Source organism: Crocodylus porosus, unplaced genomic scaffold (assembly GCF_001723895.1).
Source record: "Crocodylus porosus isolate Cpor-Errol unplaced genomic scaffold, CroPor_comp1, whole genome shotgun sequence".
NCBI classification, from domain to species: Eukaryota; Metazoa; Chordata; order Crocodylia; family Crocodylidae; genus Crocodylus; species Crocodylus porosus.
In genome coordinates this window covers 19,049,634-19,065,795 of record NW_017728913.1, presented here as the reverse complement: position 1 = coordinate 19,065,795, position 16,162 = coordinate 19,049,634, and the positions used below count along the sequence as shown (strand labels likewise).

The following is a 16,162-nucleotide window of genomic DNA, read 5'->3' as shown; positions in this document are numbered from 1 at the left end:
GGTGGGTGATATCAAAGATGGCCAGACATTCTTTAGGTATGAAAAAGCCAGTCTTTAGAAACGTGTTCTGCAGGAATGCAAATTTAGGAGTGTTGCAGGGAACACAAACAGGTTGTTTAACTGTAGGTAGCAGATGTCAACCAGGTTGGGGTGGGGGGCATAAAGTCAATGCAGTATTGCCAATGCCACCCTGTCAAAAATGAGACAAATTCTTAAAAATCAAGAGATTTGATATGTAAATGATGAGAGGCTATTTTTGAACTCTGTGTGTGTGTGTGTCTGGTGGGGTTATTTGTGAAGGTGTTGGAGCTGTGTGTATGTGTGTGTGTGGGGAGGTTTGGCTCTGTAGGCTCTGGCTCCCTGATCAGGGGCAGGGAACTTGGAAAGAGCTGCAAAGCAGGGTCAGATCCCAGCCTTCTGCCCCAATGTAGCAGTGCGGCAGTTAGCAACTGTTAGGTGCCCCAGTGGCAGATTGGGGTAGGGGGCTGGGACCTATCCCACCCCTGCAGCTCTTTCCAATCCTCAAGTCTTGTTTATTGGATCAGGGCACAGGGTTGGGACCTACCCCTTATCAGGACAGTTCCCAGCCCCCACCCAGCATGCGGGGCAGAGGCTGGGGAGTTTGTTCCTCATCCAGCTCCATGAGCACAGAGCTGAGTGGGGAACAGGCTGAGGAGCTTGTTCCCTGCTCAGCTCCATGTGTGTGGAGCTAAGTGGGGAACAAGCTCCCCATCCTGTTTCCTGCCCAGCTCTGCCCTCATGGAACTGGACGGCGGACAGGTTCCCCAGCCCCTGCCAGCAGGGACCTGTGTGGTTGTGGAGCTGGGGCTGGGAGATAAGGATCTCCTAACCCACCACTTCCTGATTGCTATCTTGAGCAGGGGGCTTGGAGCTCCCTGCTGCTGGGTCAAGGGGACACAGTTTCATCTGGGCTCTATTGGCAGAGCCTGCCTTGGCAGCAGGCAGCTCCTGGGGGCAGGAAGCTCTCTCAAAAGAATGGTTGATGGAGAACATATTTGCTCCCTGTCAGGCATCTACACAAGTGCTACTGCACCATTACTAATTGAAAGTAAATTTGCTACTTGCATTTGCAGGCAACAAATTTACTCACGATTAGTGAGGTTTACTGTGTAGTAAGCATGTGCACATGTAGATACACATGCTTACTGTGCAGTAAATTCTGTTACGACACAGTTAAGCGTCTTGTGTAGGTGGCAGATGACAGAACAAGGAACAATGGTCTCAAGTTGCAGCAAGGGAAGTTTAGGTTGGATAATAGGAAAAAACTTTCTTGCTAGGAAGGTAGTAAAGCACTGGAACATGTTGCCCAGAAAGCTTGTAAAATCTTCATCCTTGGAGGTTTTTAAGACCTAAGCAGATAAAGCCTACCTTGGGATGATGTAGTTGGGGATGGTCCTTTGAGCAGGGTGTTGGACTAGATGACCTCCTGAGGTCCCTTCTCACACTTACTTTCTATTATTCTATTTCTTAGCTTGAACTATTTTTCAACAAGGATAAAATCTAGTCTTCCTGGAAATGGGGTAAAAAATGTAGACATGGAGAGTTAAGAATCTAACATACGTTTTAGTTAACATACATCATTGTAAAAACTGGAAAACTTGCTGCTAAGGCCTTGAAAATTACCATGGCTTTGATTCCAGCTTCCCTTTGTTTAAAACATTTTGGTAATGTTGACTACACTGAATATGAAATACATTGTGCCCACATGCCTCAGCATCTTGCAGAGATTACAGAATTTACAATTTGTTATAGAGTGGAGAGAGTAAAGTGTATCTCAGATCTGGTTCTGAGGGATGGGCTACAAGCACTAAAGTGACTAGATGAAACAGATACATTGGGTGCCCAGTGCACCATATACATACTAGTTGCAGTAAACTGTGTTTTCCAAACTTATATTTGAATAAAGGAATATTTATCTTTCCTTGTGTGTATGAGATACATGGTAAGTTTTGCTATGAATATTTAGATGTTGGATCTAATCTGAAGTAGAAATAATGCACATCTTTTCTCTCCTCTTCTGTATTGAGCATTTATTCATATAGGTTTTTTTGGGTGTATTTTTTAATTTTTAATTTGATGGAAATCTTAACACATCACTCATTACTTTTTTTCTTCTAGCCTTTTGTGAGGGACTGCACTAAAGCCTTTTAGAAAGTTTAAATAAAATGAATCAACTGATTCTTCTTTAACTTCTTCCATTGACATTCTCAAATAATTCTAGTAGATTAGAGAGACATGCTTTTACTGTGAAGGACAGGTCTGCATCTTTTGTTTTTTCTTTTCCCTGTTACACCATTTTCATCTGAGCTTTTTATAATTTTAAAGTTGTTGTTTTGACCATTTTTCTTTTTAAAAAACAAACAAAAACAAACAAAGATCCCTCAGTGCTCTATAATGCCCAAGATTATGCACTTGACCCTAAGGCATTCAGACTTCTCTACAGGTAGTTTCATTTCCTCAGCACCACATGTTCTTTTCTTAAGAATATTTCTATAATGTCAGATTTTATATTCCACTGTTTTGGATTAATGAGAAAAAGCACACTGAGAATAAAGGTAAATAAATTGGATTAAGATTACACTAGAAAATCATATTTAAAAGCCAGTGTTTCCTTTTTAATACATAATATCCACACATATGACACATTGGTAATAGCTAATTTGTTTCCTTTTTCATAATGCCAGTGTTATCAGGTCTGTGGGGTACTGCCCCTTTCTCTGGTTCTTTCCTGCCATGACTTTGGTCTTACTAAGGGAGGAAAGAGATGGAGTTTTAATAGGTGCCCATGGAGTAATGACACTTGACCCATATTGTAATTTCAGGTGCTTTATTCTCTTGTCTTTCTTTTACAGCCCGGACCACAGGTGGCAGTTCACCCCCCTCCTGCTCCCCAGAGTCATCCTTGTGCTTGAGGAAAGATCACCAGCTTCACTATCCTAAAGGTAAGTGCTGGCTGGGAGACTCACGGTGCTAATTACCTCATTAGCAGCCCGTGCAAATGAGGCCTTTTATCCCTTGCTGATTACTGTGAAGGGTGTTTCTGGCTGTTCCCCCTCTGTGGGTCTTGACTAGTGGGAGTCCTGACCCAGTCCCCCCTGTGTGGGAATCACTCCAGCTGGCGACTCGGCTTAATATCCGCTAATTGCCTCCTTAGTGGCAGAGGCTGGCCATGTCTCTTACCACCTCTCCACGATTTGTTCCAGATCGGCTCTGGGAGCACCCTAGCTGCCAGAGCTGGTGCTCTTCTCTGCTCCAGGATGCCATGCTGCGTCACTGTCCAGACCCGCAACTCCTTCCCTTTGGCTCACCACAGTGACTGAGGTTTCATGAGTTGGTACTAGGCGTCTGGCGGCTAGGGCGACCCTCCTCTTCACTCTCTAAGTGCCCAAAGGCATTTTTCCCGGAGTCTCTTCTTTTATTCCTGGAAGCCTGGTCCCATTGGCTTACCAATGGTGTGGGGAATCTCCCCCTGCCCCTGCTTGGGCATCATGACTGCCAGCTGTGGGGATTTTCCCCAAGTAACAGGGCTTCTGTCAGGGACCCTGTTGCAGCCAGATTGATATTAAATATAAGTTATATGTGAAATATAAGTTATATGTATTTCTGCTTGTTTCATGTTTAATATTTTACAAGTTTAAGTGATAAAACTATCAAGCAAATGGCCACAATGTGAAATAACTCATTTTTGCTTTGTCATAAGAATATTTTTTTTTCCAGTAAATTCCATCCTTTTCCATAGAATTTGTTCTTTCTAGCAGTTCATTACAATTGATCTAGTTAGTCAGGCCTTTTAATATTTGTTTGAATGGTGGTGTGACCTTATAAATGAACCGTTATAAGGTATTTTTTCAGTATTATGCACACTATGGTACTATATGAAGAATAAGAATAATGGAAGTAAAGTAATACTAGCTGTATTGCATATTTTAATTACTCATTTTCAGAAAACGTGGAATACTTAGATCTTCTGGAAACAATGTCATATATAAATACATCAAACAAAACATTTTACACATCATATAGCTTCTTCCAGCCTTGCCTCTCTTAGTGCTAGTGCTTTAAATGCACTTTATGTGGAAGATCTCTAACACTGGTTTTCTATTTCATTCAAGCCTCCAAGCATGATTGGAAACTGGTATTATAAATTCAACTGATATCTCAATCTTAATTGTTTCCCTGGAAATCAATCTCTTGTTCTTTCTGACTGCGAGAAAAAGAAAACAAGGTATAATCATGTAGAAAACATCAAATTCTTATTACCAGTGTGCCAAAATTAATTTGTACATAGCTTCTTGTAAGGCTTTGTACACAGATTGTTGCACTGTTCAGTAAAGTTGTATTTTCTGGTCTTTACCCAAGATACTGAAATTCTCAGCATTATCTGTTTATACAAGGCTATTTGCAAGTATTACTCTGCTTATGTCTTTTAAAAATGGTATTTTTCTTGTTGTATTTTTTAATTCTGCTTAGAGATTTTCAAGCTGGCTGAGCTGCCCTTTAGTTTTATGGTAAACATTATGATGCCTCCATAGAGTCTGCTAATCTTTTATTTGCATTTTTGATCATGTTAGTCATGCATACCGAGCAATATAATGTTCCTCCACTAAACAAAACAGAAATGGTGCATATAGTGAAGTTTTCCAAAACCCTTCCTTCTTTGGAGATCTTATGTAAGTGCATCCAAGTAACATTACAGCCTGTTATATAGTGACCTGTTAGGAACTCTAACATTTCAAATTGAAGACAGCATTTTCATGCCATTGCTTGTTTAGTACATTTAACAATTTCCTCATTACCTCAGGAAGTTCAGTAGTAAAACTGGGTCCTAAAAGGTATTAGATAAATTTGTGTAAGGTAGATCCATCAGCAGCTGTTAAATATAACAGGCAGGAAGTTGCTAAAGCTATAACTGCTGGTACGTAGGAGGGTATGACAGGGGGTGGATCACTCCAGCCAGGCCACATTTTTTACATACTTCCTCTAAAGTCTCCCCTATTTGCCACTGTCAAAGAAAAGATGGGTTTGGGGGACCCCTTTTTCTGGTTTGTGAGGACTTCTGGTCTGGCCTGGAATGGTGGTTATGATGTTGTAATATTAATTAAAAACCGTTATCATCTAACTCTCAAGCTCACCCAAACTATAAACAGCTATTTGAAGACAGCACCTCAAGAACTGAAGGATTGTCACTGCTTTTGTGGATTCCTTAAGTATATTTTGGTCACAGGGTTTTAATGCTCTCCACATTCAGTGAGTTCATTACAAAATACACCATCCAAGCCAAAAATAAAGAAACATGTGCTCCAAAAAATACAGTAGTTAAGTTGTATAATGGATGAGGAGGACCATAACTCTGCTAGTACTTCATAATATTTCCCATGTATGTCCAGCAGAATTTTGTTCTTGCTTGAATTTAGTTTGAAATAGCTATTTTTCATCCATGCAAAATCCCTTGACATTGTGATATCCTCAGGATGACATTGGCTGCATCTGCGGAAAATTAAACATGCAGTGGAGTGTTAACAGCATATTGCTGGCAACAGGAACTGGAGCATCTCACTGCTCCTCCATTCAAGGGGAAAGGGAACATGATAGATCTATGTGGAATTCCAGAGAACTAGACATTTGGGGATGGCCACTTGTTCCTATAATGGCTGCCTGTTGAGAAGTTAATATCAGTACTTTGGAGGGTGTAGGCAGCCTACAGCAGCCCAGGCCATCAGACAGGAATGCTCCAGCCCAACCCACTTCCTCCTATTACTCCAGCCAGGGTAGCTAGGGTGGGAGGCTGCAAGTTGAGGGGGCCCCATTCCCAGCCCCTCCCCTTCATCTTTGAGGGAAAGCAGCTGGCAGCTCCTTTCATAGATTCATAGATCCATAGATTGTAGAGTCAGAAGGGACCACAAAGGATCACTGTGTCTGACCCCCTGCCCCAGGCAGGAAAGAGCGCTGAGGTCATATGACCCCAGCCAGGTGTCAATCTAGCCTCCTCTTGAAGACCTCCAGGTTAGGTGAGCACATCTGTCTGTGCTCCTTGCTGGCTGCTCCCAACTGCTGACTGGCCAGACCTGAGAGGGAAGGGGGGAATAGAGCCCCCTCACCTTGGGTGTCTGACCCAGCTTCTCCTAGTACCTCAGATGGTGTAGCTAGGGGGTCTGCAAGGTGAAGGGGTTCAATTCCCCCTCATCTTCTCTCCCAGCTCTGGCCATTCAGCAGCCAGCAGCTCCCTCTTCTTCCCCCTGACAGACCTAAGGTACTCTCTTTTGAGTGCCTTAATGTAATACCTGATTTAACCAGAACAAATTTTTTGTGTGATTTGTGTTTTTAAAAAATGCTCTGCAGCCATGCATGTGTATTAAATCATGGCTGTAGAGCACTTTCAGGGGCCAGATGGCTCAAAAGCTGTCACTTCTGTCTGCGCTCTTGGATTTTAAAATGAGTTCCTTGAGTTGCGCTTAATTCCCCTTTTCAAAGGTTGTCAGCAGTGACAGAACCCAGAATAGGGATCAATGCTGACAGTGCTTGAAAAGAAAATATTACTTCAACAGACGATTAGAACAGAGCCTTCCTCCAATCTTGCTCGTTCTCCCTTCTTCAGCCTTATATGGGCAAATAGAATAATTAACGGAATCCGAGCTATTATATGGCTCACACAGTGCTCATTGTCTCAAGGAAGTGCTGGTTAGGAATCACACACTGAACCATCAGGCGGTACTAGTAACAGGAACTCAAAGACTGAACAGCAAAAATGTTTCCTGTTCAAAGGAAGAGGCCATATAAAAAAGTTTCAGATGGTTGCCCTTTAGGGGAATCTTGAGTCCATTAACTTTTTGACTCTTTTGTAACAAATTCTCATCTGATTGAACGTCTTATTTGGGAATGTAATTTAAATGTGTGATTCAAAATGTGTACTCCATATTTCTGGATACACAACTGAGCACTGGTATCTGTCTTTGTATTTGCATACTCTCTATCTCTTCTTCCATAATTTGGTTAGATATTAAAATCAAATTACATTTCTAGTTTATATATAAATTACTGTAGAAAAATCTTAATCAGTTAGTTAATTTATGCAAATTGTAATGAAGAATGTAATTTCCTTGAACAAAGATCATTATGCTCATTATGAACTCCAGAGTCTATTGCTCTGTCAGTCACTATGAGACAGACATACAGTGACCTTTTCTTAATTAGAGTATGCGCTTGTGTATTAGGACTTGCAATTCACTCAAGGCTTGCAAGAATCACAGTATTAGAGCAGTTTTTTCCTATAAGCATTAAGTGAGAAAATGATATGATCTGTATTTTAAAAACTTCCTCTCTCTTAATATTATTGAATGGTATTCTTTTTTAAATAGTTGGATAAAGATCATAGAACAAAAAGTAAACCCAGGTCAGAAAAGCCATAATAATCTTAGTAAATTCAAGGATATCCTAAACTTGGTTCCATTCTGCATGTTAATGGGAAAAGAATCTATTTTCTTTGATTAATATTGCATAAAGTAAATTGATTGTTTTTACAACTCTTTTCCCATAAAGATTTTAATAAATATATGTATATTAAAATATGTCAGAGCAGAGTAACAAGATGTCAGCTATATAGCCTAGAGAAGTTATGGAATCTCCATCCTTGAAAATTTTTAAAAGCAGGTTAAATTAAGATGGTTTAGCCATGCATGATCTTCTCTTGGGTAGGGGAGCTTCACTAGATGACTTCCAGAGATCCCTTCCAACCCTACTTTCCTATGACCTTATGATTCTACGCAGCCCCCCAAAATAAATGGCATTCTGTAACTAGGGACACCAAAATCCTTTCTGACATAATCTGTGTGCCATCATCTTTTTTCTTGCTCCCATATAAGCCATTCCTTCTAAAGTATTTTAACTTGTTCATGCTGTGTCCAAAAATTATTCGCCTAAGAGTGCCATGCAAAGTGACAGTAGCAGACAGCAAGTAGTCTTGTGGTTGAGGTTCTGGCCTGTGATTAAAAAATCCCAAATTCAGGTTTTGTTCCAGAATTCTTTCCAACCTTTGACAAATTAACCTCTCAGTTCCTCAGATCCTCAGTGGGTCTAAGGATATGTTACTGTATCACAAGGGTGTTGTGAAGGTAGATATTCTAATGAGCACTGGGGCTGTGAGAAACACCATTGTTTCATTTTGAGGTCCATTTTGCCATTTTGAAGGGACAGTGCTACATTTAATTGTTTCATGTCATTTCAAAGTACTGTCCTGTTTTGTTTTGTCGAAACTGTTTTGCTTTTCATGAAAATGCCTAAAATGTTGTCATTTCTTGCCCAGCTATGGTACCAGGTAGCCAAGGCAGCCTCCTGTCATCCAGGGTGCAGATCCATGGGTTTGCACCCCTGAGAGGGCTGCCGGGCTGTGCTAAACTCTGCCCAGGGGTGCAAACCCCCAGATCTGCATGCCGGATGAGAGGAGGCTGCTTCTGCCACCTGGGACTGGCACTGGGTGCAGCCTGCAGGCTCTCTCTGGTGACTGATTGAGAATATATCCCTTTTTGTTTTTGTAGAGATGATTTTCCCCTGAAAGCTAGTAGTCCCTCTCCCCTTGCATGTCGTAGATGCATAGAAAAGTAGTGCTGGAAAGGACTCCAGGAAGCAGTCTAAACCAAAAACCTGCTCAAGGCAGGATCACCTCTGACTAAACCATCCTAGTTAAGTATTTGTCTAAACTGTTCTTAAAATCTTCAGGACCTGAAACATCCAAAACACTCTTTAATTTGCTACAGATAAACTATGGGAATGAAGGCACGATTAAAGCATCAGAGGATGAGGTGAGGATGCAAATGCAATGGACTGGTTAAGAAAAAGATACATACCCAGCATTGGGAGCTGGTGTCTTGAAAGACTTGGATCCAGGCTCTTCTTCATTCCTGAATCCTCAAGCTCCATGTAGCTATATTCTCAAGGAAAAGGGAACAGACACATACAACAAAAGCTGTGATTCCAAAGGTCAGTTCTGTTAACCAGGGGTTTATAGGACTCCTCCTCTAATTTATCAGTAGTTTCTCTAACTTTCAAAATGTCACCAGTTTTTTCCATTTTCACTTCGGCTTTACTGGAAAATTGCTATCCTTCAAAGTGTCCTTGTGCTGAGAATGTGTACAGGTATTGTGAGATTGGGTTAACCCCTTCATAGATCAGGTTAACCTTATCGCAATCTAAGTTAGTGCACCTTCTCAATTGAACTAAATTAGATTAGGCATGCCATTTTTGGGTGACTTTTGCCTCTACATACCTGTATGATTGGTCATTTAGATCAACATAACCTGGGTTAGGTTGATTTAAATGTAATGCTTGTACATACCCCAGATCTTTGATTAAGCAGCTCAGCTTGATTCATATGAAATGTCTTGAATGTGGGTTATCCCATAGAAATTTAGTGTTGTTGTTTTTAATTCGCACAGATTATACTCTTGGGTCCATTTTGGAAGCATTAAATACCTTGTTTTCCATTAGCCACTAGATAGGGTATATCACTTATTTAAGAGTGTCAGTTGGAAAAAGGGGAGTATGTTTGATGTGGTGTTAGTCTCAGTAATTAAGATAGCAACCAGCTCCCCCTTCAAAACCCAAATTTGCCTGCAACTAATTTTGACAACAGATTAGAATTGAATCTCTCTAGATTTCCTAAACAGACACAGAAAAAGTTTCCGTGAAGCTAAAAGAAAATTTAGCAATACATTTTAGGTTCCTGTCTGTGAAAAAACTTATTCCATTTTGAAATCATGACTTTTGTCTAACTTTTCTTTACCTGTCTTAACTTGTTTCAGTCCCTGCCAGCTTCCCACTACAGTCAGATATTCTTAAAAACATGTTCAGTGACTATATTTAGAGAAAATACTTTGTAATTAAGCATAGTCATTAACAATTTCCATTGTGGATAGTTTAGGATGCAACTGTGTTTTTGTGAATATAATCCACAATGGAATTACGTATGTATTTTGGTCATTAGAGTGACATCCTCCTGACTCCAGACAAGAGGGATCACTGGAATATGACATAATTTCTAAATCAAAACATTCTTCAAATATTTTAGATCCTCTGCAGTAGTTTGAGGTGGCTCTTGACAGTTTTCTACTGCAAGTTTCAGGCCTAAACACACTATTAAATAGAATGTTTTAAATTTTATGAAACATTTAAAAATCCTCCTATAAATATTGAAGGGACTGTAAATGTAGACATTCTCTTCCATATTTAAGTATTTAACTATTTACATATGTAGGCATTCTCTTACATATTTTAACTATTTCTTAAGTTATTATTCTGGACTTATTCTGGATCATATGGTATACAAAGTGCTTGAATTTTACAGTCTCTCTAACATGCAATATAAATTACAGAAGTAGGTACTACCTTTTCTTCTATGTCCCATATAACACAGTATTAATCATTAGTGCTCAAATAAAAATATCTCAGAGTTCAGTTTGATTAACAGAAAATGTCTAGAACATAGGATTGGACCAGACCTAAAACAAGGCATATAAGAATACCATATAAAATATTTTTATAAAATAAAGAATACCATATAAAGAATTTTGCATTTCCATATAAAGCAATACATTCCCAGTTCTGCAACTAGTTGCAGGAAGAGTCCCATATGTACTCTTAAAGGGTTCGGTGATGTTTTGGATGGATAGGATTGGGAAAAAAGGTGGTGATGTTGCCTTGTAGGTCAAAAATACATACATATATTCCCTGGTTCAGGAGGAATAAGATGGCAGATCAGAATGCATTTGGGTGAAGATAAAAGGTGAAAGATACAGCACAAATATAGTGGTGGGGATTTATTATAGGCTACCAAGTCAAGAAGAAGAGGGGAGTGAGACATTCTTCAAGGAAGTGACAAAATTATCTAGAAACTATGAGATGTTACTGATGAGAGGCTTCAATTTAAAAAAAAATATCTACTGGATGAACAATACAGCCAAACATAAAATGTTGAGCCAGTTAATAACTTGTGTGGATGGCAACTTTCTGTTCCAGAAGGTTGAGGATACAACTAAGGGATCACCTATCTTGGATCTTGACCTGACCAATAGGGAAGAATTGGTGGAGGACATGAAGGTGTCAGGGAAACTTGGGAGAAAGTGATTATGATATGATAGAATTCCAGGTTCTACGACAGGGAAAGCATGAGCTCAACAGACCTAGGATGCTAGATTTAAAAAAAGATGGATTTCATCTGATTCAAGGAGATAGTAGGCATGGTACCAACACAAGACAGACTGAATGATAAAGCTGCCCAGAAGGGCTAGAAGCCTACAATAGGCACAGCAGTGAAAGCCCATCAATATCCTGTTTCAACATGATGAAAGCACAAGAAGAATGGTAAGAGACTAATGTGGCTGCACAAGGAGCTTCTAGGATGACTCAACTGCAAAAGGAAAAAAATAAAGACAAATGGAATAATTTTTCATTATATTGTAAGGCCTATATTTGGGGCAATCCCTTTTAAAAGTATGGGTCTCAAATTAATGTGGAGAAAGTGGAGAGATAAGGGCATTATGCATGATGATCAGCTTCTAGTAGGAATTTGTATTAACGCTCTTCTGAGTTATGTGATGAATTTGACCTTCCAAAAACAATTGGAGTGGTAGTATATGTGGTTACATCAAGTACCATATTTACTTGAACATAAGACAACCCTCAATATAAGATGACCCCACAATAATTAGATTCTACAATGGAAAAATTATAAATTCATTATAATTTTCTAGGTATAGAATCTAATTATTGAAGGTTTGTCTTGAATTTGCCCCCTCCCACTGCTACATCATGGAAAATAAATCTGGGGAAATCAGGTACCCCCCTTTCCTTCTGTATTCATGACTTCTTCCACTGCAGTCCCTTCCCCACCCCTCACCTTTCTGCCAAATTCTGCTCTCACTGAGCACATAGACTGTATTAATGCATGGCTGCATGGGTGGTGTTGCAAGCATGGCTTTGGCTTCTTCAATCGTGGGATGTTGTTCCAAGAAGAAGGATCACTAGGAAGAGATGGGTTCCACCTGGTGAAGAAAGGGAAGAGCATCTTTATAGACAAGCTCACTAACTAGGTAAGGAAGGCTTTAAACTAAGTTCTCTGGGGTATGGAAACCAACACCGTGAGGTAAGTAGGGAAGCAGGTGATCTGGAGGAAGCACAAGTAGGAAGGGGTAAAAAGGGAGGCCTTCTCAGTCTTGATTAACTGGAGTACTGTCATGGATGGTGTAAATTATTCAGGCAGGACAAGTAGTGAAGAAGAGGAGAAGGAGCTGCACCTTATGTAAAAGATCAGTATGATTGCTCAGAACTTCAGTATGAAACTGGAGAGAGGACTTTTGAAGGTCTCTGGATTAGGGTCAGAGGAGAGAGTAACAAAGGTGACATATTACTCTGGTTGTCTGCTATAGATGACCAGACCAGGAGGATGAAGTGGATGAGACTTTGTTCAGACAGGTAGTAGAAGTTTCCTGATTACAGGTCTTGGTTCTCATGGGGGACTTCAATTGCCCTGACATCTTTGGGGGGGTGGGAGGGAGGACAGGTAATACACCAGTGCACAAGTAATCTAGAAAGTTTTTGGAGAATGTTGGGTACAACCTCCTGCTGCAAGAAGATCCATGCTCTTCTTGACCTGCTGCTCACAAACAGAGAAGACTTGACTGGGTATGTGGAAGTGGTTGGCAACTTGGGCAGCAATGACCATGAGATGAATGCATTTAGGATCCTGAGGAAAGGAAGTAAGGTGAGCAGCAAAGTAAAGACTTAGCACGTCAGAGAAGCAGACATTGACCCACTCAGGGAACTGAGGGGCAGGATTCCTGGGCAGGACAGTCAGAAGGAGAGGACAGTCCAGGAAAGCTGGTTGTATTTGAAAGAAACCTTACTGAGGGCACAGGAATGAAACATCCCAATGCGCAAGAAGACTAGCAAGTATGGCAGAAGACCAGCTTGTCTCAGCCAGGAACTCTTCACTGAGTTAAAAGTCAAAAAGGAAGCTTATAAGAAGTGGAAACTTGGACAGAAGACTAGGGAGGAGTATAAGAGCATTTCTTGGACATGCAAGGATGAATCAGTGTCAGATGGAGATGCTTTAAGGCTGTGGTCCCTGACAGCCTGGAGCCTTGGTGGACTGAGCTGTGAGGAAGCTGAGAGTATTTTATGGTCACCCAGCCCTCTGTGCCTGCTTCTTTCCTGTCATGCCTTGATGTCAACAAATTTGTCAGAAGGTAGATTGTAGGCAGAGTGATAATCCTCTGGGGCTTTTTGTGGGGCTTCTTCTCCCCTCATACCCCACCCTTACCTAATCCTGTGCTCACTAGAGCCAATACTATGTTGGCTACTCTGGATGTCACATCCACTCAATTGATTTCCATATAAGAGAAATCAAAGGGAAAATAACTACTAAAATCAGCCTTCAACTTAAGACTTGTCCTAACTGACTTTAGGTTAGCCCACTCGGGGTCAGTCCACTAGCTTCTAGGGCTCTGTAATGCCACATTGGCAGTTCTGATCAGCTTCCCCCAGCAGTTCATTGGATAAAACACTCAGTCCAGTTCCCTTTACCACAGTCCAATTACATGAATTAATTAAATTAATTAATTCTTCTATAGTTCTTTAAATTAATCAATCAAACCCATCAATTCCCTGACAGTCCCTTAGATTAAATGATCAAACCAATTAATTTCTTTGGTAGTTCTTTAAATAAATTGATCAAGCCAATTAATTCTCTGGCATTTCCCCAGGTAAATCAATTGAGCCAATTAATTTCCCCTACAGTTCATTAGGCACAACTCTCAGGCCCATTCCATTGGTTTACCTGGTAGTCCTACTCATCAAGGACTACCAGGTAAACCAACGGAATGGGCCCAAGAGTTGTGTCTACTCGTCAAGGGAAAAAAAATGAAATCAGGTATGTTCACTGATGAGCTTTTCCACTGGCTACTTGGCTCCGATCATGCCTCTGGGGAACTTATATTTCCACTGCTTCCTCCAGGCTACAGCCTGGAGTGCCAGGTGCTCTTCTGAGCTCACACATCCCCTCCCCAACCCTGGTGCTGCTGACTACACTCTTACCATGGTGCAACTTTGGAGGCTTCATGCTGCTCCATCATCTCCTGCCAGTCATGCTGGACCTCCAGATACCCAACTGGCTCCTGGGTATCTGCGAGCGGGTACTCACAAAATGGGGCTCTCGCTTTCCCCACTGTTCCACTGCTGCTACCATCACAGTAAGGGAGGGTAAGAAGTCTCCAGCCCTTATCAGACTTTTCTCCAGCAACAAGCAGAAGATCAGGGTAAGTGTGGGTCCCTTACTAAATGGGGGAGGCAACCTAGTAAGAAATGACGCAGAAAAGTACTCAATATCTTTTTTACCTCAGAATTCACTGGCAAGTTCAGCTACTAAATACTACTGCACCTGGCAGTACAGTTGGGGAGGACATGAGTAGCCAACAGTGGTCAAAGAACAGGTTAGGGAGTATTTAGAAAAGCTGAACATATACAAATCCAATGGGGCTGGATGGGATGCACCCAAAGATGCTGAGGGAGTTGGCCAGGCCATTGTGATTGTCTTTGGCTGTTATCTTTGAAAACTTGTGGTGGTTGAGAGAGGTCCCAGATGACTGGAAAAGGGCAAAGTGCCCATCTTTAAGAAATGGAAGAAGGAGGATCCAAGGAACTACAGTCCAGTCAGCCTCACCTCAGGCACTGGGAAAATCATGAAGTAGGTCCTCAAGGAATATATTTCTAAGCACTTGGAGGAGGAGAAGAAGGTGATTATGAACTGTCAGCATAGATTAATCAGAGACAAGTCATGGCTGACCAATCTGATTGCTTTCTGTGATGAGATGACTGTCTCTGTGGATGCATGAAACCAGTGGATATGATATACGTTGACTTTATCAAGGCTTTTGATATCATCTCCCACAACATTTTTGCTAGCAAGCTAAGGAAGTATGGGTTGGATGAATGAGAATAAAGTGGATAAAAAACTGGTTAGATGGTCAGGCTCAAAGAGTAGAAATCAATGGCTCGATGTCTAGCTGGCAGCTGTTATCAAGTGGAGGCTCCAGGGGTCAGTCCTATGGCTTGTTTTGTTCAATATCTTCATCAACAATCTGGAAGATGGAATGGAGTACACCCTCAGCAAGTTTATGCATGACACCAAGCTGGGGGAAGTAGTAGATAGGCTGGCAGGTAGAACTAAGATTTAAAGAAACTTTGAGAAATTGGAGGATTGAGACAAAAAAAATCTGATGAAGTTCAATAAGGACAAGTGCCAAGTCCTGCACTTAGGACAGAACAATTCCATGCACTTGCACATGTAGGGTGCTGACTGGCTATAGAGCAGCATTGCAAAAAAATGATCTGGGGGTTACAGTGGACAGTAAGCTGAATATAAGCCAACAATGTGCCTTTGTTGCAAAGAAGGCTAATGTCATACTGGCTGCATCAGTAGGATTGTTGCCAGCAGATCAAGGGAAGTGATTGTTCCACTCTATTAGGCACTGGTGAGGCCACATCTGGAGTACCGTGTCCAGTCTTGGGCCCACCACAACAAAAAGGATGTAGACAAATTGGACAGAGTCCAGTGAAGGGCAACAAAAATGGTTAGGGGCTTGGGGCATATAACTTTTGAGGGAACTGGGCATATTTAGTTTGGAGAAAAGAAGACCGGGGGGCACTTTAATAGCAGCCTTCAACTACCTGAAGTATGGTTCCCATAGGATAGAGCTAAACTGTTTTTTGTGGTGGCAGATGACAGAACAAAAAGCATGGTCTCAAGTTGCAGCAAGGAGACTTTAGATTAGATATAAGTAAAAACTCTCACTAGGCGGTAGTAAAACACTGGAACAAGTTACTCAGAGAGGTTGTGGAATCTCCATCCTTGGAAGTTTTTAAGACCCAGATAGACAAAACCTTGTCTGGGAACATCTAGTTGGAGATGATCCTGCTCTCAGCAAGGGATTGGACTAGATCATTTTCTATGGTTCTATGATAGAAAGAAGGGAGGGACATATTTGAAATCACTGACTGAAATATGTACCTGTTGTAACTTGCATATAGGCAAATTACTATAGGTACCCATAGGCTTAATTCATTCAGAATTGATGCATTTTGCCTTTTCTGAAAC

General features: G+C 41.1%; 2 long non-coding RNA genes across 2 annotated transcripts; one reads left to right on the top strand and one right to left on the bottom strand.

Moving 5' to 3' along the window:
* Positions 1-1,239: 1,239 nt before the first annotated feature.
* Positions 1,240-15,945, top strand: LOC109309716. Its single transcript, XR_002101013.1, has 3 exons — positions 1,240-1,267; positions 2,964-2,967; positions 15,847-15,945. It is a non-coding gene; the product is annotated as an uncharacterized LOC109309716 (long non-coding RNA).
* LOC109309717 lies at positions 3,442-8,940 on the bottom strand. Its single transcript, XR_002101014.1, has 2 exons — positions 8,862-8,940; positions 3,442-5,508 (listed from the first exon to the last, which is right to left on the bottom strand). It is a non-coding gene; the product is annotated as an uncharacterized LOC109309717 (long non-coding RNA).
* Positions 15,946-16,162: the final 217 nt, after the last annotated feature.